This window comes from Rutidosis leptorrhynchoides, chromosome 4 (assembly GCF_046630445.1).
Source record: "Rutidosis leptorrhynchoides isolate AG116_Rl617_1_P2 chromosome 4, CSIRO_AGI_Rlap_v1, whole genome shotgun sequence".
Taxonomy (NCBI): domain Eukaryota; kingdom Viridiplantae; phylum Streptophyta; class Magnoliopsida; order Asterales; family Asteraceae; genus Rutidosis; species Rutidosis leptorrhynchoides.
The window spans coordinates 35,854,027-35,877,467 of NC_092336.1; the positions used below are offsets into that span (position 1 = coordinate 35,854,027).

At 32.7% G+C, this 23,441-nt stretch overlaps 1 long non-coding RNA gene across 7 annotated transcripts; it reads left to right on the plus strand.

Moving 5' to 3' along the window:
• Positions 1-3,485: 3,485 nt before the first annotated feature.
• On the plus strand, positions 3,486-6,993 carry LOC139839374 (uncharacterized). Of its 7 annotated transcripts, none has more exons than XR_011756929.1 (6): positions 3,486-3,849; positions 4,030-4,401; positions 4,724-4,798; positions 5,054-5,346; positions 5,422-6,107; positions 6,515-6,993. It is a non-coding gene; the product is annotated as an uncharacterized lncRNA (long non-coding RNA). The 7 variants fall into 7 exon arrangements; XR_011756928.1 differs by having other exon boundaries at positions 5,054-5,144; positions 5,228-6,107; XR_011756932.1 differs by having other exon boundaries at positions 4,030-4,201; positions 4,321-4,401; positions 5,054-6,107.
• Positions 6,994-23,441: the final 16,448 nt, after the last annotated feature.

Below are 23,441 nucleotides of genomic sequence, written 5' to 3' on the forward strand. Positions count from 1 at the left end.
TAAGACTTGGCCACTGGTTGATTCACGAACCTATAACAATATATACATATATATCAAAGTATGTTCAAAATATATTTACAACACTTTTAATATATTTTGATGTTTTAAGTTTATTAAGTCAGCTGTACTCGTTAGTAACCTACAACTAGTTGTCCACAGTTAGATATACAGAAATAAATCGATAAATATTATCTTGAATCAATCCACGACCCAGTGTATACGTATCTCAGTATTGATCACAACTCAAACTATATATATTTTGGAATCAACCTCAACCCTGTATAGCTAACTCCAACATTCACATATAGAGTGTCTATGGTTGTTCCGAAATATATATAGATGTGTCGACATGATAGGTCGAAACATTGTATACGTGTCTATGGTATCTCAAGATTACATAATATACAATACAAGTTGATTAAGTTATGGTTGGAATAGATTTGTTACCAATTTTCACGTAGCTAAAATGAGAAAAATTATCCAATCTTGTTTTACCCATAACTTCTTCATTTTAAATCCGTTTTGAGTGAATCAAATTGCTATGGTTTCATATTGAACTCTATTTTATGAATCTAAACAGAAAAAGTATAGGTTTATAGTCGGAAAAATAAGTTACAAGTCGTTTTTGTAAAGGTAGTCATTTCAGTCGAAAGAACGACGTCTAGATGACCATTTTAGAAAACATACTTCCACTTTGAGTTTAACCATAATTTTTGGATATAGTTTCATGTTCATAATAAAAATCATTTTCTCAGAATAACAACTTTTAAATCAAAGTTTATCATAGTTTTTAATTAACTAACCCAAAACAGCCCGCGGTGTTACTACGACGGCGTAAATCCGGTTTTACGGTGTTTTCGTGTTTCCAGGTTTTAAATCATTAAGTTAGCATATCATATAGATATAGAACATGTGTTTAGTTAATTTTAAAAGTCAAGTTAGAAGGATTAACTTTTGTTTGCGAACAAGTTTAGAATTAACTAAACTATGTTCTAGTGATTACGAGTTTAAACCTTCGAATAAGATAGTTTTATATATATGAATCGAATGATGTTACGAACATCATTACTACCTCAAGTTTAGTAGGTAAAACTACTGGAAGTGACAAGAAATGATCTAGCTTCAAAGGATCTTGGATGGCTTGAAAGTTCTTGAAGTAGGATCATGACACAAAAACAAGTTCAAGTAAGATTTTTACTCGAATTAAGATAGTTTATAGTTATAGAAATTGAATCAAAGTTTGAATATGAATATTACCTTGAATAAGAAAGATAACCTACTGTATATAACAAAGGTTTCTTGATCTTAGATGATTACTTGGAAAATGGATTAGAAAGCTTGGAAGTAAATTAGTAAACTTGAAGGGATTTTTGAAGTGTTCTTGAAGTGTTCTTCCTATGATGATTATAGCTTGATTCTTGAAGTGATTTTTGATGAAGATGATGATTAACTACTGAAAAAATACGTTCATAATAGTGTGTGTGTGTTGAGAGAGAATTAGAAAGAGAATTGGAAGTGAAATGGAGTTAATGATGAGTGGTAATTGGTGAGTGGTGAGTGGGGTTAAAAGGAGTTCTAGTTAGTTGACTAGCTCATGGTAGAAGTTAAAATTGATTAGTCATACATGACATAATCAAGAGTGGAATCCCATGCTAGTTCCTATTGGTATATACCCATAGTAAGTACGTTTTGAAGCTGTGTATAATACGGGTAAGAATACGACTAGAATTCTTGATGAAAGAAAAGAATGGGAAAGCAACTGTAACCATTTTCGTTAAGTATGAGTGTCTTGATATATGTCTTGAAGTCTTCCAAAAGTATTTTAATACATCTAAATACACTACATGTATATACATTTTAACTGAGTCGTTAAGTCATCGTTAGTCGTTACATGTAAGTGTTGTTTTGAAACCTTTAAGTTAACGATCTCAATTAATGTTGTTAACCCGTTGTTTATTATATCTAATGAGATGTTAAATTATTATATTATCATGATATTATGATATATTAATATATCTTAATATGATATATATATATATACATTTAAATGTCGTTACAACGATAATCGTTACATATATGTCTCGTTTCGAAATCCTTAAGTTAGTAGTCTTGTTTATATGCATATAACTCATTGTTAATATACTTATGGAGATACTTACTTATCATAATCTCATGTTAACCATATGTATATCCATATATATATCGTCATGTCGTTTTTACAAGTTTTAACGTTCGTGAATCGCCGGTCAACTTGGGTGGTCAATTGTCTATATGAAACATATTTCAATTAATCAAGTCTTAACAAGTTTGATTGCTTAACATGTTGGAAACATTTAATCATGTAAATATCAATCTCAATTAATATATATAAACATGGAAAAGTTCGGGTCACTACATCTCCCACCTTTAATTCTCTCTAGATCCTTTCACTATATATATATATATATATATATATATATATATATATATATATATATATATATATATATATATATATATATATATATATATATATATATATGGAGATGATTCAGTGAGAACTTTTTTAGTGTGAGAACTCTAGGAACTCCAAATACACTGAAATTCGATCAAAAAGGTGCGCGGGCGAGCAAAAAAAGGAAATTCGAACAAAAATCAAAAACACGAACGAACAAAAATTCATAGTCGAGCAAAAAAACAAAAAAACAAAATTTGTTCGAATTTCAAAATTGTAGAACACATTTTTGTTAGAATATCAATATTTTTGTTCGACTACCCGTGTGTTCTACATTTTTTTGTTCGACTTTCAAAAATTTAGAACACATTTTTGTTCGAATATCATATTATTGTTCGAATTTCCTTTTTTTTGTTCGGCCGTGTATTTTTTTTTTGTTCTACTTTCCCCATTTTTGCTCGACTATCACTTTTTTTGTTCGCCCGCATCCCATTTTTACTCGAATTTCCCTTTTTTGCCCGAATTTCAGTGTATTTTTGAGTTCTCAAAGTTCTCACACCAATAAAGTTCTCATTTGATCTCCCTACTATATATATATATATATATATATATATATATATATATATATATATATATATATATATATATATATATATATTGTAATTTTAGTATTTAGTATATTTTATGGACGAAATTATAAGGGCTATTGAAAAAGTATACTACTTAAATCTGCTATCTACTATATTCTAATTCTAATATTCTAATATTCTAATATATATATATATATATATATATATATATATATATATATATATATATATATATATATATATATATATATATTATAACAAAGTCATATTTACTTCAGATTTTAATAAAATCAATTAAAGTAACCAATCCCCACCATTAGATGAGGTTTTTTTGACTTGATCCAAGAGTCATCATTTATCTTATGTCAGAATAGTCTTTCTAATGTTAGAATTATGTATGTTTCAGATATACCCATCTACCAAATAAAAGAAAACCGTTCATTTCCATCCATCAAAAACGAAAAACCGTTTTACATCCTTAAGAAAACTGATGCCGCTGAACAACCGTTTTATTTTCTCTCCCTAAATTAAATATCGCATCATCATCATCGTTCGCGAGATTGGCAGAAATTAGGGTTTCGATCGACGGATCTAAAATAAAGATCAGTCTGAAGTTTTCGTTCTAAATTTGATGTTTATTTTTTATCGATTGCTTTAAGTTTTAGTGCATCTTGACTGCTGCCCATCTTATTGATTGTTTTAAGTTTCAAACACTACGTTTCCTGTTAATATGTACTGGGAAAAGGAGACGTAGTTTCCTATTGATGGTGCTTAACTGCTTAAGATTTTAATAATCTAACGCCACTATATGACTTTTGGAATTTGGTATCTCATTTGCCTCTGTTTAAAGATATTTGTAAAATTATATTTGTGAATCGTTATTTTGTGTCTGATTATCTTTGGCATTATAGGTGTACCGATGATCATAAATTATGATATTTAAAGATATTTGTAGATTATATTTGTGAATCGTTATTTTGTGTGTGATTATCTTTGATATTATAGGTGTACTGATGATCATAAAGTATGGTAGATGGTTAATGGTGAAGGAGAGCCATTTAAAGAATAAATTTGAGTGTGTATGACTGAAATTTGTAGATTGGCTCTGGCGATGGTTATAGAGTTCAGTCGCATATCCAATGAAAGTACAAACATGATTAGATTTATTCATTTTTCGGTGATGTTTATTTGTTTTTGCATAGAGTAACAATGTTCATTTGAATTGAGTATCCTCGTCAACGCTTTCATTGATATTAAAGCAGGAAATGTATTTTTATCAATTACAAATTTTTGTAGTTTCTTGAAGACGCATAAGGTGTTCGATGAAATGTTAATGGCATATAATGACAGTTTTGGATCCGTTACAATTTTAATCAGGTGAAATTTTCTATATGCTTGATTTTATTTTAGTCAATAATACATTTGCATCTGTGTTGTAGTTATGTTTACTGCTCCAAATGAGCCATCTCTTAATTCATTGTTCTTTTACAGAACTTGCTATATACTTCATGTTATTATAAAGATTAACAATATATCTATGAACATTGTAAATTGAATCAAATTTAGAACTTAAGAGTTACTCTTACGTTTGTTGTCTATTCTTTCCCATCTTTTCATGTTATGTTTTGAATGTTTCTTAATGTATTTACCATTAACAATTACTTGTTAATAATGCTTTTTAAAAAAAAATTGTTTGCAGAATGTTGATTATGACAAAGAAGCTTCTGTGCTCAAAATACGTTGGAATATCAACCTAGAAATTGAGTATATTAACGTAGGTGGAAATTTTGTTTAAATATACTTTCGTATTTAAGATAAGATGTTGTGGTTGCACAAAGGTCATACCAAATTACCACAATCTACTTTAGTGCCATTTAGTAAGTGGCTGTAAAAAGTATGGCATAATGCTTGCAAAATATGCAAAAAGAATATGACTGTTGCAAAAGAATACGACTGTTGCACATTCATCAGTGCAAAACTATAAGGTGATGTTAGTGTTGGAACTGATATTTATGAGCTTCGTATGTAGGCATAAATAAAAGTGATGCAATCACCTATGGATGGTAATATGCGGCCAACATCGATTTTTAGAAGATAATCTTCTTACTGTTGGACCCAAGGTAATATATGCTTAAAGCTTAATATGTTCATCTCAGTTTATGTGTAGTATTTCTTCACGATTGCATGTTTAACTGTCATAAAGAAAATCGGAAGGAAATCTGAAGTATGTTAACAATACAATTAATTTGGTATTATCCATATGTTCTTCATTATGAAATTGTGAAAGCATATATGGATATTCGAAGGGCTCCATTCACAAAGGTACACAATACTTTTTTTTAATAAACTTATAATATACAAGAATCTAATTGTTGGGTTGGTTGGAATGTGATTTAGGGATGGCTGGAATCAATCGCGCTTCTTTCGTGGTAATATGTATTGTTTCTTCATTTCAAATTTGACGTTGTTATGGAATATGTTGAATGGTTAACGATAGTCTTATTTTTGTATGAAGTTAGTAACCTTAAGTTGGTTTACCTCAAATTTGGTTAAATTATAAAACTTATTGTTTTGACTAAAGAAACTCTTTTCTGTTGTTATCAACTATTGTACCGAGGTATGGAGAAACTTGGACATATAATGTGTTATTGTGTTGCAAAAAAATTGGCAGTGTAATGGTATGAGATACAACTCAATATTAATTATCTAAATTTTTTAAATTAAATGAATCTTTATTTATAAATGGGTAGATAACTTCATTATTGTTCTGATTGATCCACTTCACTTGAATCACGAACTAAAAATCACATATTGACGTGTAAGTTATAGATAAAGATTAAAAAATTACTTTCGAAGATATATGTAAGTTATTAATTTTATCTTTTAATGAAGTGTAATTTTAAGTGAATATGCGATTTTCAGTTCATAAATTAAGTGAAGTGGTAATGATTAGGCACTCTTTTAATTCCTTCTTTGTTTCTTTTTTGATGCATTATCCAGGAATTGATCAGCCGGCATTTGTTTCGGTTGGTGTCTGATTGAAAGCAAATGTTGATTAGGTATTCATCAAACATTTTAGTGAGGTAAAAAGTTTATTTGTTTCAGTTGGTGTCTGACTAAAAGCAAATGTTTCTCACAATATCTAAACTGGCTGCTGAACCTAAAGTGATTATGTGTACACAACTGAAGGTTCACTCAAGAGAGAGAATCGAGTATATTTTTTTTTTTTTAATTTGAACCTCACAAAGGTTAACTACTTGATACTATTTGGTACATTTAAAGGCCATTTGTCAAGGAACTTTATAAAGGAATAATATAAAAAACGTGGCTGTATTTTGAACTGAGGAAATAGAACTGTTTAGTATAAATTCAAGCAAATTAACAAGTTACGTTTTATTATTACATGTCAATATTTTGAAATATTAGATTATCAAGAACAAGATGTCAAAAACTTACTTTTATTTTTCCATTTTTTTATGACACCTGCAAGAAAAGGGTTGGTGATATAGAAGTCTTGAGCACTTATCTGAAGGGACATTTGTTTGCGAATACGTTGAATAAATTGTAACAGTTGTGAGTTATTTCATCAAAACGAACAAAACAAGGATAAGAAGCATAAATACTCAGTGTTATTGAATGCTTATTGGATACCTTTGGGTTTCTCAAGATGATGATGCCCTGTGTTTGGATGCAACATCTTATGCAAATGTTTCGCGTTTCATTAACCAGAGGTGTGCTATCTTTTCTTTTTTTGTGCGTGTGTTGGTGTCCATGAACATGAGCGTGTGTGCAGGTTAAAGGTTTAATATATATATCCAAACCAAATCTCATTTTTAATCAAAGCACATGTTAAGAGATTGGAAAATAAAGTAAAAAAGCTGTGGATGTGTAGTGCATAAGAAATGAGATCATTATAAACAACTTATTTTATTTGTTGCTTAGTTTTATTTATCTGTTACACTTACATATAAAGGAACTCAGCTTGTTTCACAATGATTGTTACTGTGTTGTTTAAATCTATATGACTGCTAAATGGTTAAATCTGAAATGTCTCGTTCTTATTGATTAAAAACGTTTCATATTAATTGATTTCGTTGCGAGGTTTTGACCTCTATATGAGACGTTTTTCAAAGACTGCATTCATTTTAAAACAAACCATAACCTTTATTTCATCAATAAAGGTTTAAAAAGCTTTACGTAGATTATCAAATAATGATAATCTAAAATATCATGTTTACATACGACCATTACATAATGGTTTACAATACAAATATGTTACAACGAAATAAGTTTCTTGAATGCAGTTTTTACACAATATCATACAAGCATGGAATCCAAATCTCGTCCTTATTTAAGTATGCAACAGCGGAAGCTCTTAATAATCACCTGAGAATAAACATGCTTAAAACGTCAACAAAAATGTTGGTGAGTTATAGGTTTAACCTATATATTATCAAATCATAATAATAGAACACAAGATTTCATATTTCAATATACATCCCATACATAGAGATAAAATTCATTCATATGGTGAACACCTGGTAACCGACATTAACAAGATGCATATAAGAATATCCCCTATCATTCCGGAAAATCCTTCGGACATGATAAAAACGAATTCGAAGTACTAAACCATCCGGTACTTTGGATGGGGTTCGTTAGGCCCAATAGATCTATCTTTAAGATTCGCGTCAATTAGTAGATCGGTTTACTAATTCTTAGGTTACCAAGCAAAAGGGGCATATTCGGCTTCGATCATTCACCCATATAATGTAGTTTCAATTACTTGTGTCTATTTCGTAAAACATTTATAAAACTGCATGTATTCTCATCCCAAAATATTAGATTTTAAAAGTGGGACTATAACTCACTTTCACATATTTTTACTTCGTCGGGAAGTAAGACTTGGCCACTGGTCGATTCACGAACCTATAACAAATATGTACATATATATCAAAGTATGTTCAAAATATATTTACAACACTTTTAATACATTTTGATGTTTTAAGTTTATTAAGTCAGCTGTCCTCGTTAGTAACCTACAACTAGTTGTCCACAGTTAGATTTACAGAAATAAATCGATATATATTATCTTGAATCAATCCACGACCCAGTGTATACACGTCTCAGGCTAGATCACAACTCAAAGTATATATATTTTTGGAATCAACCTCAACCCTATATAGCTAACTCCAACATTACTGCATATAGAGTGTCTATGGTTGTTCTAAATAATATATATACATGGGTCGATATGATATGTCAAAACATTTGCATACGTGTCTATGGTATCCCAAGATTACATAATATATTAGAATACATGAATAATACAATATAAGTTAGCTAGGATATGATTTGTATAGAATTGTTAATATTTCCCGTAGCTACAAAAATAAAAAAATATCCAATCTTGTTTTACCCATAACTTCTTCATTTTAAATCCGTTTTGAGTGAATCAAATTGCTATGGTTTCATATTGAACTCTATTTTATGAATCTAAAAAGAAAAAGTATAGGTTTATAGTCGGAAATATAAGTTACAAGTCGTTTTTGTAAGAGGTAGTCATTTCAGTCGAAAGAACGACGTCTTGATGACCATTTTGAAAAACAAACTTCCACTTTGAGTTTAACCATGATTTTTGGATATAGTTTCATGTTCATAAGAAAAATCATTTTCCCAGAAGAACAACTTTTAAATCAAAGTTTATCATAGTTTTTAATTATCAAACTCAAAACAGCCCGCGGTGTTACTACGACGGCGTATGTTCAGTTTTACGGTGTTTTTGTGTTTTCAGGTTTTAAATCATTAAGTTAGCATATCATATAGATATAGAACATGTGTTTATTTGATTTTAAAAGTCAAGTTAGAAGGATTAACTTTTGTTTGCGAACGAGTTTAGAATTAACTAAACTATGTTCTAGTGATTTCAAGTTTAAACCTTCGAATAAGATAGCTTTATATGTATGAATCGAATGATGTTATGAACATCATTACTACCTCAAGTTTTGTGGATAAACCTACTGGAAAAGAGACAAATGGATCTAGCTTCAAAGGTGAAATGTCCCGTTCTTATTGATTAAAAACGTTCCATATTAATTGATTTCGTTGCGAGGTTTTGACCTCTATATGAGACGTTTTTCAAAGACTGCATTCATTTTTAAAACAAACAATAACCTTTATTTCATAAATAAAGGTTTAAAAAGCTTTACGTAGATTATCAAATAATGATAATCTAAAATATCCTGTTTACTCACGACCATTACATAATGGTTTACAATACAAATATGTTACATCGAAATCAGTTTCTTGAATGCAGTTTTTACACAATATCATACAAACATGGACTCCAAATCTTGTCCTTATTTTAGTATGCAACAGCGGAAGCTCTTAGTATTCACCTGAGAATAAACATGCTTTAAACGTCAAAAAAAATGTTGGTGAGTTATAGGTTTAACCTATATATATCAAATCGTAACAATAGACCACAAGATTTCATATTTCAATACACATCCCATACATAGAGATAAAAATTCATTCATATGGTGAACACCTGGTAACCGACATTAACAAGATGCATATATAAGAATATCCCCATCATTCCGGGACACCCTTCGGATATGATATAAATTTTGAAGTACTAAAGCATCCGGTACTTTGGAAGGGGTTTGTTAGGCCCAATAGATCTATCTTTAGGATTCGCGTCAATTAGGGTGTCTGTTCCCTAATTCTTAGATTACCAGACTTAATAAAAAGGGGCATATTCGATTTCGATAATTCAACCATAGAATGTAGTTTCACGTACTTGTGTCTATTTTGTAAATCATTTATAAAACCTGCATGTATTCTCATCCCAAAAATATTAGATTTTAAAGGTGGGACTATAACTCACTTTCACAGATTTTTACTTCGTCGGGAAGTAAGACTTGGCCACTGGTTGATTCACAAACCTATAACAATATATGCATATATATCAAAGTATGTTCAAAATATATTTACAAAACTTTTAATACATTTTGATGTTTTAAGTTTATTAAGTCAGCTGTCCTCGTTAGTAACCTACAACTAGTTGTCCACAGTTAGATGTACATAAATAAATCGATAAATATTATCTTGAATCAATCCACGACCCAGTGTATACGTATCTCAGTATTGATCACAACTCAAACTATATATATATTTTGGAATCAACCTCAACCCTGTATAGCTAACTCCAACATTCACATATAGAGTGTCTATGGTTGTTCCGCAATATATATATAGATGGGTCGACATGATAGGTCAAAACATTGTATACGTGTCTATGGTATCTCAAGATTACATAATATACAATATAAGTTGATTAGGTTATGGTTGGAATAGATTTATTACTAACTTTCACGTAGGTAAAATGAGAAAAATTATCCAATCTTGTTTTACCCATAACTTCTTCATTTTAAATCCGTTTTGAGTGAATCAAATTGCTATGATTTCATATTGAACTCTATTTTATGAATCTAAACAGAAAAAGTATAGGTTTATAGTCGGAAAAATAAGTTACAAGTCATTTTTGTAAAGGTAGTCATTTCAGTCGAAAGAACGACGTCTAGATGACCATTTTAGAAAACATACTTCCACTTTGAGTTTAACCATAATTTTTGGATATAGTTTCATGTTCATAATAAAAATCATTTTCCCAGAATAACAACTTTTAAATCAAAGTTTATCATAGTTTTTAATTTACTAACCCAAAACAGCCCGCAGTGTTACTACGACGGCGTAAATCCGATTTTACAGTGTTTTTCGTGTTTCCAGGTTTTAAATCATTAAGTTAGCATATCATATAGATATAGAACATGTGTTTAGTTGATTTTAAAAGTCAAGTTAGAAGGATTAACTTTTATTTGCGAACAAGTTTAGAATTAACTAAACTATGTTCTAGTGATTACAAGTTTAAACCTTCGAATAAGATAGCTTTATATGTATGAATCGAATGATGTTATGAACATCATTACTACCTAAAGTTCCTTGGATAAACCTACTGAAATGAGAAAAATAGATCTAGCTTCAAAGGATCCTTGGATGGCTTGAAAGTTCTTGAAGCAGAATCATGACACGAAAACAATTTCAAGTAAGATTTCCACTCGAAATAAGATTGTTATAGTTATAGAAATTGAATTAAAGTTTGAATATGATTATTACCTTGTATTAGAAATATAACCTACTGTAAGTAACAAAGGTTTCTTGATCTTGGATGATTACTTGGAATGGATTTAGAAAACTTGGAAGTAAACTTGCAATCTTGGAAGTATTCTTGATTTTATGAAACTAGAACTTTTGGAATTTATGAAGAACACTTAGAACTTGAAGATAGAACTTGAGAGAGATCAATTAAATGAAGAAAATTGAAGAATGAAAGTGTTTGTAGGTGTTTTTAGTCGTTGGTGTATGGATTAGATATAAAGGATATGTAATTTTGTTTTCATGTAAATAAGTCATGAATGATTACTCATATTTTTGTAATTTTATGAGATATTTCATGCTAGTTGCCAAATGATGGTTCCCACATGTGTTAGGTGACTCACATGGGCTGCTAAGAGCTGATCATTGGAGTGTATATACCAATAGTACAAACATCTAAAAGCTGTGTATTGTACGAGTACGAATACGGGTGCATACGAGTAGAATTGTTGATGAAACTGAACGAGGATGTAATTGTAAGCATTTTTGTTAAGTAGAAGTATTTTTATAAGTGTCTTGAAGTCTTTCAAAAGTGTATGAATACATATTAAAACACTACATGTATATACATTTTAACTGAGTCGTTAAGTCATCGTTAGTCGTTACATGTAAATGTTGTTTTGAAACCTTTAGGTTAACGATCTTGTTGAATGTTGTTAACCCATTGTTTATTATAACAAATGAGATGTTAAATTGTTATATTATCATGATATTATGATATATAATATATCTTAGTATGATATATATACAGTTAAATGTCGTTACAACGATAATTGTTACATATATGTCTCGTTTCGAAATCATTAAGTTAGTAGTCTTATTTTTACATGTGTATTTCATTGTTAATACACTTAATAATATATTTACTTATCATTTAACATAATTAACCAAGTGTATCAATATCTTAATATGATTCATATGTACCTAGTAAGACGTTGTTATAACGATAATCGTTATATATATCGTTTTCGAGTTTCTTAAATTAATAGTCTCATTTTTTATGTATATAACTCATTGTTAAAATACCTAATGAGATACATACTTATAATAAAATCATGTTAACTATATATATAACCATATATATGTCATCGTATAGTTTTTACAAGTTTTAACGTTCGTGAATCACCGGTCAACTTGGGTGGTCAATTGTCTATATGAAAACTATTTCAATTAATCAAGTCTTAACAAGTTTGATTGCTTAACATGTTAGAAATACTTAATCATGTAAATAACAATTTCATTTAATATATATATATATATATATATAAACATGGAAAAATTCGGGTCACTACAGTACCTACCGGTTAAATAAATTTCGTCCCGAAATTTTAAGCAGTTGGAGGTGTTGACGTATCTTCTGGAAATAAATACGGGTATTTCTTCTTCATCTGATCTTCTCGTTCCCAGGTAACCTCGGGTCCTCTACGAGCATTCCATCGAACCTTAACAATTGGTATCTTGTTTTGCTTAAGTCTTTTAACCTCACGATCCATTATTTCGACGGGTTCTTCGATGAATTGAAGTTTTTCGTTGATTTGGATTTCATCTAACGGAATAGTGAGATCTTCTTTAGCAAAAAATTTCTTCAAATTCGAGACGTGGAAAGTGTTATGTACAGCCGCGAGTTGTTGAGGTAACTCAAGTCGGTAAGCTACTGGTCCGACACGATCAATAATCTTGAATGGTCCAATATACCTTGGATTTAATTTCCCTCGTTTGCCAAATCGAACAACGCCTTTCCAAGGTGCAACTTTAAGCATGACCATCTCTCCAATTTCAAATTCTATATCTTTTCTTTTAATGTCAGCGTAGCTCTTTTGTCGACTTTGGGCGGTTTTCAACCGTTGTTGAATTTGGATGATCTTCTCGGTAGTTTCTTGTATAATCTCCGGACCCGTAATCTGTCTATCCCCCACTTCACTCCAACAAATCGGAGACCTGCACTTTCTACCATAAAGTGCTTCAAACGGTGCCATCTCAATGCTTGAATGGTAGCTGTTGTTGTAGGAAAATTCTGCTAACGGTAGATGTCGATCCCAACTGTTTCCGAAATCAATAACACATGCTCGTAGCATGTCTTCAAGCGTTTGTATCGTCCTTTCGCTCTGCCCATCAGTTTGTGGATGATAGGCAGTACTCATGTCTAGACGAGTTCCTAATGCTTGCTGTAATGTCTGCCAGAATCTTGAAATAAATCTACCATCCCTATCAGAGATAATAGAGATTGGTATTCCATGTCTGGAGACGACTTCCTTCAAATACAGTCGTGCTAACTTCTCCATCTTGTCATCTTCTCTTATTGGCAGGAAGTGTGCTGATTTGGTGAGACGATCAACTATTACCCAAATAGTATCAAAACCACTTGCAGTCCTTGGCAATTTAGTGATGAAATCCATGGTAATGTTTTCCCATTTCCATTCCGGGATTTCGGGTTGTTGAAGTAGACCTGATGGTTTCTGATGCTCAGCTTTGACCTTAGAACACGTCAAACATTCTCCTACGTATTTAGCAACATCGGCTTTCATACCCGGCCACCAAAAATGTTTCTTGAGATCATTGTACATCTTCCCCGTTCCAGGATGTATTGAGTATCTGGTTTTATGAGCTTCTCTAAGTACCATTTCTCTCATATCTCCAAATTTTGGTACCCAAATCCTTTCAGCCCTATACCGGGTTCCGTCTTCCCGAATATTAAGATGCTTCTCCGATCCTTTGGGTATTTCATCCTTTAAATTTCCCTCTTTTAAAACTCCTTGTTGCGCCTCCTTTATTTGAGTAGTAAGGTTATTATGAATCATTATATTCATAGATTTTACTCGAATGGGTTCTCTGTCCTTCCTACTCAAGGCATCGGCTACCACATTTGCCTTCCCCGGGTGGTAACGAATCTCAAAGTCGTAATCATTCAATAATTCAATCCACCTACGCTGCCTCATATTCAGTTGTTTCTGATTAAATATGTGTTAAAGACTTTTGTGGTCGGTATATATAATACTTTTGACCCCATATAAGTAGTGCCTCCAAGTCTTTAATGCAAAAACAACCGCGCCTAATTCCAAATCATGCGTCGTATAATTTTGTTCGTGAATCTTCAATTGTCTAGACGCATAAGCAATCACCTTCGTTCGTTGCATTAATACACAACCGAGACCTTGCTTTGATGCGTCACAATAAATCACAAAATCATTATTCCCTTCAGGCAATGACAATATAGGTGCCGTAGTTAGCTTTTTCTTCAATAACTGAAACGCTTTCTCTTGTTCATCATTCCATTCAAATTTCTTCCCTTTATGCGTTAATGCAGTCAAGGGTTTTGCTATTCTGGAAAAGTCTTGGATGAACCTTCTGTAGTAACCAGCTAGTCCTAAAAACTGGCGTATGTGTTTCGGAGTTTTTGGGGTTTCCCACTTTTCAACAGTTTCTATCTTTGCCGGATCCACCTTAATACCTTCTTTGTTCACTATGTGACCGAGGAATTGAACTTCTTCCAACCAAAATGCACACTTTGAAAACTTAGCGTACAATTCTTCCTTCCTCAATACTTCTAACACCTTTCTCAAATGTTCACCGTGTTCTTGGTCATTCTTTGAGTAAATAAGTATGTCATCAATGAAAACAATGACAAACTTGTCAAGGTATGATCCACACACTCGGTTCATAAGGTTCATGAACACAGTTGGTGCATTAGTTAAACCAAACGGCAAGACCATAAACTTGTAATGACCGTAACGTGTTCTGAAAGCAGTTTTTGGAATATCATCTTCTTTCACCCGCATTTGATGATACCCGAAACGTAAGTCAATCTTTGAATAAACAGACGAGCCTTGTAGTTGATCAAATAAGTCATCGATTCTCGGTAGTGGGTAGCGGTTCTTGATGGTAAGTTTGTTCAACTCTCGGTAGTCGATACACAACCTGAATGTACCATCTTTCTTCTTGACAAACAAAACAGGAGCTCCCCACGGTGATGTGCTTGGTCGAATGAAACCATGCTCTAAAAGTTCTTGTAATTGGCTTTGCAGTTCTTTCATCTCGCTGGGTGCGAGTCTGTAAGGAGCACGAGCTATTGGTGCAGCTCCTGGTACAAGATCTATTTGAAATTCAACGGATCGATGTGGGGGTAATCCCGGTAATTCTTTCGGAAATACATCGGGAAATTCTTTTGCAATGGGAACATCATTGATGCTCTTTTCTTCAGTTTGTACTTTCTCGACGTGTGCTAGAACAGCATAGCAACCTTTTCTTATTAGTTTTTGTGCCTTCAAATTACTAATAAGATGTAGCTTCGTGTTGCTCTTTTCTCCGTACACCATTAAGGGTTTTCCTTTTTCTCGTATAATGCGAATTGCATTTTTGTAACAAACGATCTCTGCTTTCACTTCTTTCAACCAGTCCATACCGATTATCACATCAAAACTCCCTAACTCTACTGGTATCAAATCAATCTTAAATGTTTCGCTAACCAGTTTAATTTCTCGATTCCGACATATATTATCTGCTGAAATTAATTTACCATTTGCTAATTCGAGTAAAAATTTACTATCCAAAGGCGTCAATGGACAACTTAATTTAGCACAAAAATCTCTACTCATATAGCTTCTATCCGCACCCGAATCAAATAAAACGTAAGCAGATTTATTGTCAATAAGAAATGTACCCGTAACAAGCTCCGGGTCTTCCTGTGCCTCTGCCGCATTAATATTGAAAACTCTTCCGCGGCCTTGTCCATTCGTGTTCTCCTGGTTCGGGCAATTTCTAATAATGTGGCCCGTTTTTCCACATTTATAACAAACTGCATTGGCATAACTTGCTCCGACACTACTTGCTCCGCCATTACTCGTTCCGACACCATTTGTTCCTTTCGTTCTATTAACCCCTGGTCCGTAGACCTCACACTTCGCCGCGCTATGACCATTTCTTTTACACTTGTTGCAAAATTTGGTGCAGAACCCCGAGTGATACTTTTCACACCTTTGGCATAGCTGCTTTTGATTGTTGTTGTTGTTACGGTTATTATTGTTATTGGGATGATTGTTATAGTTGTTGTTGTTGTTGTTGGGCCGTTTGTTGTAGTTGCGATTGATGTTGCGATTGTTGGGATAATTGTTGCGATTATTGTTGTAATTGCTGTTGTTGTTGTATTGGTGATTCTTATCACCGTTTTCCTCCCACTTTCTTTTGACTTGCTTCACATTGGCCTCTTCAGCAGTCTGTTCTTTAATTCTTTCTTCAATCTGGTTCACTAGTTTGTGAGCCATTCTACATGCCTGTTGTATGGAGGCGGGCTCGTGTGAACTTATATCTTCTTGGATTCTTTCCGGTAATCCTTTCACAAACGCTTCGATCTTCTCTTCCTCATCTTCGAATGCTCCCGGACACAATAGGCACAATTCTGTGAATCATCTTTCGTACGTGGTAATATCAAATCCTTGGGTTCGTAACCCTCTAAGTTCTGTGTTGAGCTTATTGACCTCGGTTCTGGGACGGTACTTCTCGTTCATCAAGTGCTTGAATGCTGACCACGGTAGTGCGTATGCATCGTCTTATCCCACTTGCTCTAGATAGGTATTCCACCATGTTAACGCAGAACCTGTGAAGGTATGCGTAGCGTACTTCACTTTGTCCTATTCAGTGCACTTACTTATGGCAAACACCGATTCGACCTTCTCGGTCCACCGTTTCAATCCGATCGGTCCTTCGGTTCCATCAAATTCCAAAGGTTTGCAGGCAGTGAATTCTTTGTAGGTGCATCCTACACGATTTCCTGTACTGCTAGATCCAAGGTTATTGTTGGTATGTAGCGCAGCCTGTACTGCGGCTATGTTTGAAGCTAGAAAAGTACGGAATTCCTCTTCATTCATATTCACGGTGTGTCGAGTAGTCGGTGCCATTTCCTTCAATCTAGTCAAATGGAACAAGTTAACCATACAGAATATTAAGAGTAGTTAATAGTATTTCGTAGCATAATATGAACTCATTTATAAAAGCTTTTTCTTCATATTAGCGTTTTATAAGTTTAAATTCGGGTAGTACCTACCCGTTAAGTTCATACTTAGTAGCTAATATACAATTCAACTACTACAATTCTATATGAAAAACTGATTATAATAATATTTCGCGTTCAAACTTTTACACAATATTTTACAAACTTACAATACCGCTTATTTTACATATAGCATGAAATATAGCACACAATAAATTTGATACAAGATGGTTGTGAAGATAATTCTAGCTAGTACACAAGTCGTTCAGCAAAGGCAATAAAGACACGTAATTCATACGTCCAGAAACAAGTCATGCATTCTGGTTTTACTAGGATTACTTCCCATCCTTGGTCTTGTGGAACATAACCGTTATGGCCGTTGATAAGACAGCGTGTTGAAACGTCGTCAAAGGGACGAGGGTTACGTAATGTCCAACAGTCCCGTAACAATCTAAAAACCTCATTTCTTACCCCAATTACCGACTCCGTCACTTGTGGAAACATTTTGTTTAATAGTTGTAGCCCGATGTTCTTGTTCTCACTTTGGTGAGAAGCGAACATTACTAATCCGTAAGCATAACATGCTTCTTTATGTTGCATGTTAGCCGCTTTTTCTAAATCACGAAGTCCAATATTCGGATATTTTGAGTCAAAATAATTTCTTAACCCATTGCGTAAAATAGCATTTGGGTTCCCCGCAATATATGCGTCAAAGTAAACACATCGTAACTTATGGATTTCCCAATGTGATATCCCCCATCTTTCGAACGAAAGCCTTTTATAAACCAAGGAATTCTTGGAACGTTCTTCGAATGTCTTACAAACTGATCTCGCCTTAAATAGTTGTACCGAGGAATTCTGACCGACCCTAGACAAGATTTCATCAATCATGTCTCCGAGTAGGTCTCTTAAAATATTGGGTTGTCTATCCATTTTGTGTTTTTATACTGTAAAATAGACAAGAGTTAGATTCATAAAAAAATACTTATTAATACAAGCAATTTTTACATATATCATAAAGCATTAGCACACTATATTACATATATTACACCATACGAATACAACTATCTTATTCCGACTCGCTCGTTTCTTCTTCTTCGGTTTTGGTTCGTTTTGACAAGTTTCTAGGGATATATGATGTTCCCCTAATACGAGCCGTCGTTTTCCACATTGGTTTAGAAAAACCTGGTGGTTTAGAGGTTCCCGGGTTATTGTCACAACTTAAGAAATACGGGTGTTGACGATGCATATAAAGTTCATCGGGGTTGGAATCAGATTTCTCTATTTTTATGCCCTTTCCCTTATTGTTCTCTTTTGCCTTTTTAAATTCAGTTGGGGTAATTTCTATAACATCATCGGAATCCTCGTCGGGATCCGATTCATCGGAGAATTGGTAATCCTCCCAATATTTTGCTTCCTTGGCGGAAACACCGTTGACCATAATTAACTTTGGTCGGTTGGTTGAGGATTTTCTTCTACTTAACCGTTTTCTTATTTCCCCCACTGGTTCTTCTTCCGGTTCCGATTCTTCTTCCGGTTCCGACTCTTCTTCCGGTTCCTCTTCGGGAACTTGTGAATCAGTCCACGAATCATTCCAATTTACATTCGACTCTTCATTATTATTAGGTGAGTCAATGGGACTTGTTCTAGAGGTAGACATCTATCACATAATATCAAACACGTTAAGATATTAATATATCACATAATATTTACATGTTAATAATATATAGTTTCCAACAAAAATGTTAAGCAATCATTTTTAAAGAAAACACGGTCGAAGTCCAGAATCACTAATGCATCCTAACAAACTCGATAAGACACACTAATGCAAATTTTCTGGTTCTCTAAGACCAACACTCGGATACCAACTGAAATGTCCCGTTCTTATTGATTAAAAACGTTCCATATTAATGGATTTCGTTGCGAGGTTTTGACCTCTATATGAGACGTTTTTCAAAGACTGCATTCATTTTTAAAACAAACCATAACCTTTAATTCATAAATAAAGGTTTAAAAAGCTTTACGTAGATTATCAAATAATGATAATCTAAAATATCCTGTTTACTCACGACCATTACATAATGGTTTACAATACAAATATGTTACATCGAAATCAGTTTCTTGAATGCAGTTTTTACACAATATCATACAAACATGGACTCCAAATCTTGTCCTTATTTTAGTATGCAACAGCGGAAGCTCTTAGTATTCACCTGAGAATAAACATGCTTTAAACGTCAACAAAAATGTTGGTGAGTTATAGGTTTAACCTATATATATCAAATCGTAACAATAGACCACAAGATTTCATATTTCAATACACATCCCATACATAGAGATAAAAATTCATTCATATAGTGAACACCTGGTAACCGACATTAACAAGATGCATATATTAGAATATCCCCATCATTCCGGGACACCCTTCGGATATGATATAAATTTCGAAGTACTAAAGCATCCGGTACTTTGGATGGGGTTTGTTAGGCCCAATAGATCTATCTTTAGGATTCGCGTCAATTAGGGTGTCTGTTCCCTAATTCTTAGATTACCAGACTTAATAAAAAGGGGCATATTCGATTTCGATAATTCAACCATAGAATGTAGTTTCACGTACTTGTGTCTATTTTGTAAATCATTTATAAAACCTTCATGTATTCTCATCCCAAAAATATTAGATTTTAAAAGTGGGACTATAACTCACTTTCACAGATTTTTACTTCGTCGGGAAGTAAGACTTGGCCACTGGTTGATTCACAAACCTATAACAATATATGCATATATATCAAAGTATGTTCAAAATATATTTACAAAACTTTTAATACATTTTGATGTTTTAAGTTTATTAAGTCAGCTGTCCTCGTTAGTAACCTACAACTAGTTGTCCACAGTTAGATGTACATAAATAAATCGATAAATATTATCTTTAATCAATCCACGACCCAGTGTATACGTATCTCAGTATTGATCACAACTCAAACTATATATATATTTTGGAATCAACCTCAACCCTGTATAGCTAACTCCAACATTCACATATAGAGTGTCTATGGTTGTTCCGCAATATATATATAGATGGGTCGACATGATAGGTCAAAACATTGTATACGTGTCTATGGTATCTCAAGATTACATAATATACAATATAAGTTGATTAGGTTATGGTTGGAATAGATTTATTACTAACTTTCACGTAGGTAAAATGAGAAAAATTATCCAATCTTGTTTTACCCATAACTTCTTTATTTTAAATCCGTTTTGAGTGAATCAAATTGCTATGATTTCATATTGGACTCTATTTTATGAATCTAAACAGAAAAAGTATAGGTTTATAGTCGGAAAAATAAGTTACAAGTCTTTTTTGTAAAGGTAGTCATTTCAGTCGAAAGAACGACGTCTAGATGACCATTTTAGAAAACATACTTCCACTTTGAGTTTAACCATAATTTTTGGATATAGTTTCATGTTCATAATAAAAATCATTTTCCCAGAATAAAAACTTTTAAATCAAAGTTTATCATAGTTTTTAATTAACTAACTCAAAACAGCCCGCGGTGTTACTACGACGGCGTAAATCCGATTTTACAGTGTTTTTCGTGTTTCCAGGTTTTAAATCATTAAGTTAGAATATCATATAGATATAGAACATGTGTTTAGTTGATTTTAAAAGTCAAGTTAGAAGGATTAACTTTTATTTGCGAACAAGTTTAGAATTAACTAAACTATGTTCTAGTGATTACAAGTTTAAACCTTCGAATAAGATAGCTTTATATGTATGAATCGAATGATGTTATGAACATCATTACTACCTCAAGTTCCTTGGATAAACCTACTGGAAATGAGAAAAATAGATCTAGCTTCAAAGGATCCTTGAAAGTTCTTGAAGCAGAATCATGACACGAAAACAATTTCAAGTAAGATTTCCACTCGAAATAAGATTGTTATAGTTATAGAAATTGAATTAAAGTTTGAATATGATTATTACCTTGTATTAGAAAGATAACCTACTGTAAGTAACAAAGGTTTCTTGATCTTGGATGATTACTTGGAATGGATTTAGAAAACTTGGAAGTAAACTTGCAATCTTGGAAGTATTCTTGATTTTATGAAACTAGAACTTTTGGAATTTATGAAGAACACTTAGAACTTGAAGATAGAACTTGAGAGAGATCAATTAAATGAAGAAAATTGAAGAATGAAAGTGTTTGTAGGTGTTTTTAGTCGTTGGTGTATGGATTAGATATAAAGGATATGTAATTTTGTTTTCATGTAAATAAGTCATGAATGATTACTCATATTTTTGTAATTTTATGAGATATTTCATGCTAGTTGCCAAATGATGGTTCCCACATGTGTTAGGTGACTCACATGGGCTACTAAGAGCTGATAATTGGAGTGTATATACCAATAGTACAAACATCTAAAAGCTGTGTATTGTACGAGTACGAATACGGGTGCATACGAGTAGAATTATTGATGAAACTGAACGAGGATGTAATTGTAAGCATTTTTGTTAAGTAGAAGTATTTTGATAAGTGTCTTGAAGTCTTTCAAAAGTGTATGAATACATATTAAAACACTACATGTATATACATTTTAACTGAGTCGTTAAGTCATCGTTAGTCGTTACATGTGAATGTTGTTTTGAAACCTTTAGGTTAACGATCTTGTTGAATGTTGTTAACCCATTGTTTATTATAACAAATGAGATGTTAAATTATTATATTATCATGATATTATGATATATAATATATCTTAGTATGATATATACAGTTAAATGTCGTTATAACGATAATCGTTACATATATGTCTCGTTTCGAAATCATTAAGTTAGTAGTCTTATTTTTACATATGTATTTCATTGTTAATACACTTAATAATATATTTACTTATCATTTAACATAATTAACCAAGTGTATAAATATCTTAATATGATTCATATGTACCTAGTAAGACGTTGTTATAACGATAATCGTTATATATATCGTTTTCGAGTTTCTTAAATTAATAGTCTCATTTTTTATGTATATAACTCATTGTTAAAATACCTAATGAGATACATACTTATAATAAAATCATGTTAACTATATATATATAACCATATATATGTCATCGTATAGTTTTTACAAGTTTTAACGTTCGTGAATCACCGGTCAACTTGGGTGGTCAATTGTCTATATGAAACCTATTTCAAATTCTATATCTTTTCTTTTAATGTCAGCATAGCTCTTTTGTCCACTTTGGGTGGTTTTCAACCGTTGTTGAATTTGGATGATCTTCTCGGTAGTTTCTTGTATTATCTCCGGACCCGTAATCTGTCTATCCCCCACTTCACTCCAACAAATTGGAGACCTGCACTTTCTACCATAAAGTGCTTCAAATGGCGCCATCTCAATGCTTGAATGGTAGTTGTTGTTGTAGGAAAATTTTGCTAACGGTAGATGTCGATCCCAACTGTTTCCGAAATCAATAACACATGCTCGTAGCATGTCCTCAAGCGTTTGTTTCGTCCTTTCGCTCTGCCCATCAGTTTGTGGATGATAGGTAGTACTCATGTCTAGATGAGTTCCTAATGCTTGCTGTAATGTCTGCCAGAATCTTGAAATAAATCTGCCATCCCTATCAGAGATAATAGAGATTGGTATTCCATGTCTGGAGACGACTTCCTTCAAATACAGTCGTGCTAACTTCTCCATCTTGTCATCTTCTCTTATTGGCAGGAAGTGTGCTGATTTGGTGAGACGATCAACTATTACCCAAATAGTATCAAAACCACTTGCAGTCCTTGGCAATTTAGTGATGAAATCCATGGTAATGTTTTCCCATTTCTATTCTGGGATTTCGGGTTGTTGAAGTAGACCTGATGGTTTCTGATGCTCAGCTTTGACCTTAGAACACGTCAAACATTCTTCTACGTATTTAGCAACATAGGCTTTCATACCCAGCCACCAAAAATGTTTCTTGAGATTCTTGTACATCTTCCCCGTTCCAGGATGTATTGAGTATCTGGTTTTATGAGCTTCTCTAAGTACCATTTCTCTCATATCTCCAAATTTTGGTACCCAAATCCTTTCAGCCCTATACCAGGTTCCGTCTTTGAAATGCCCCGTCCTAATCCATCCGGACGAAGTCCATATCGATTATAAACGAATCACAACAGTTGATTACATCGCGAGGTACTTGACCTCTATATGATACATTTTACAAACATTGCATT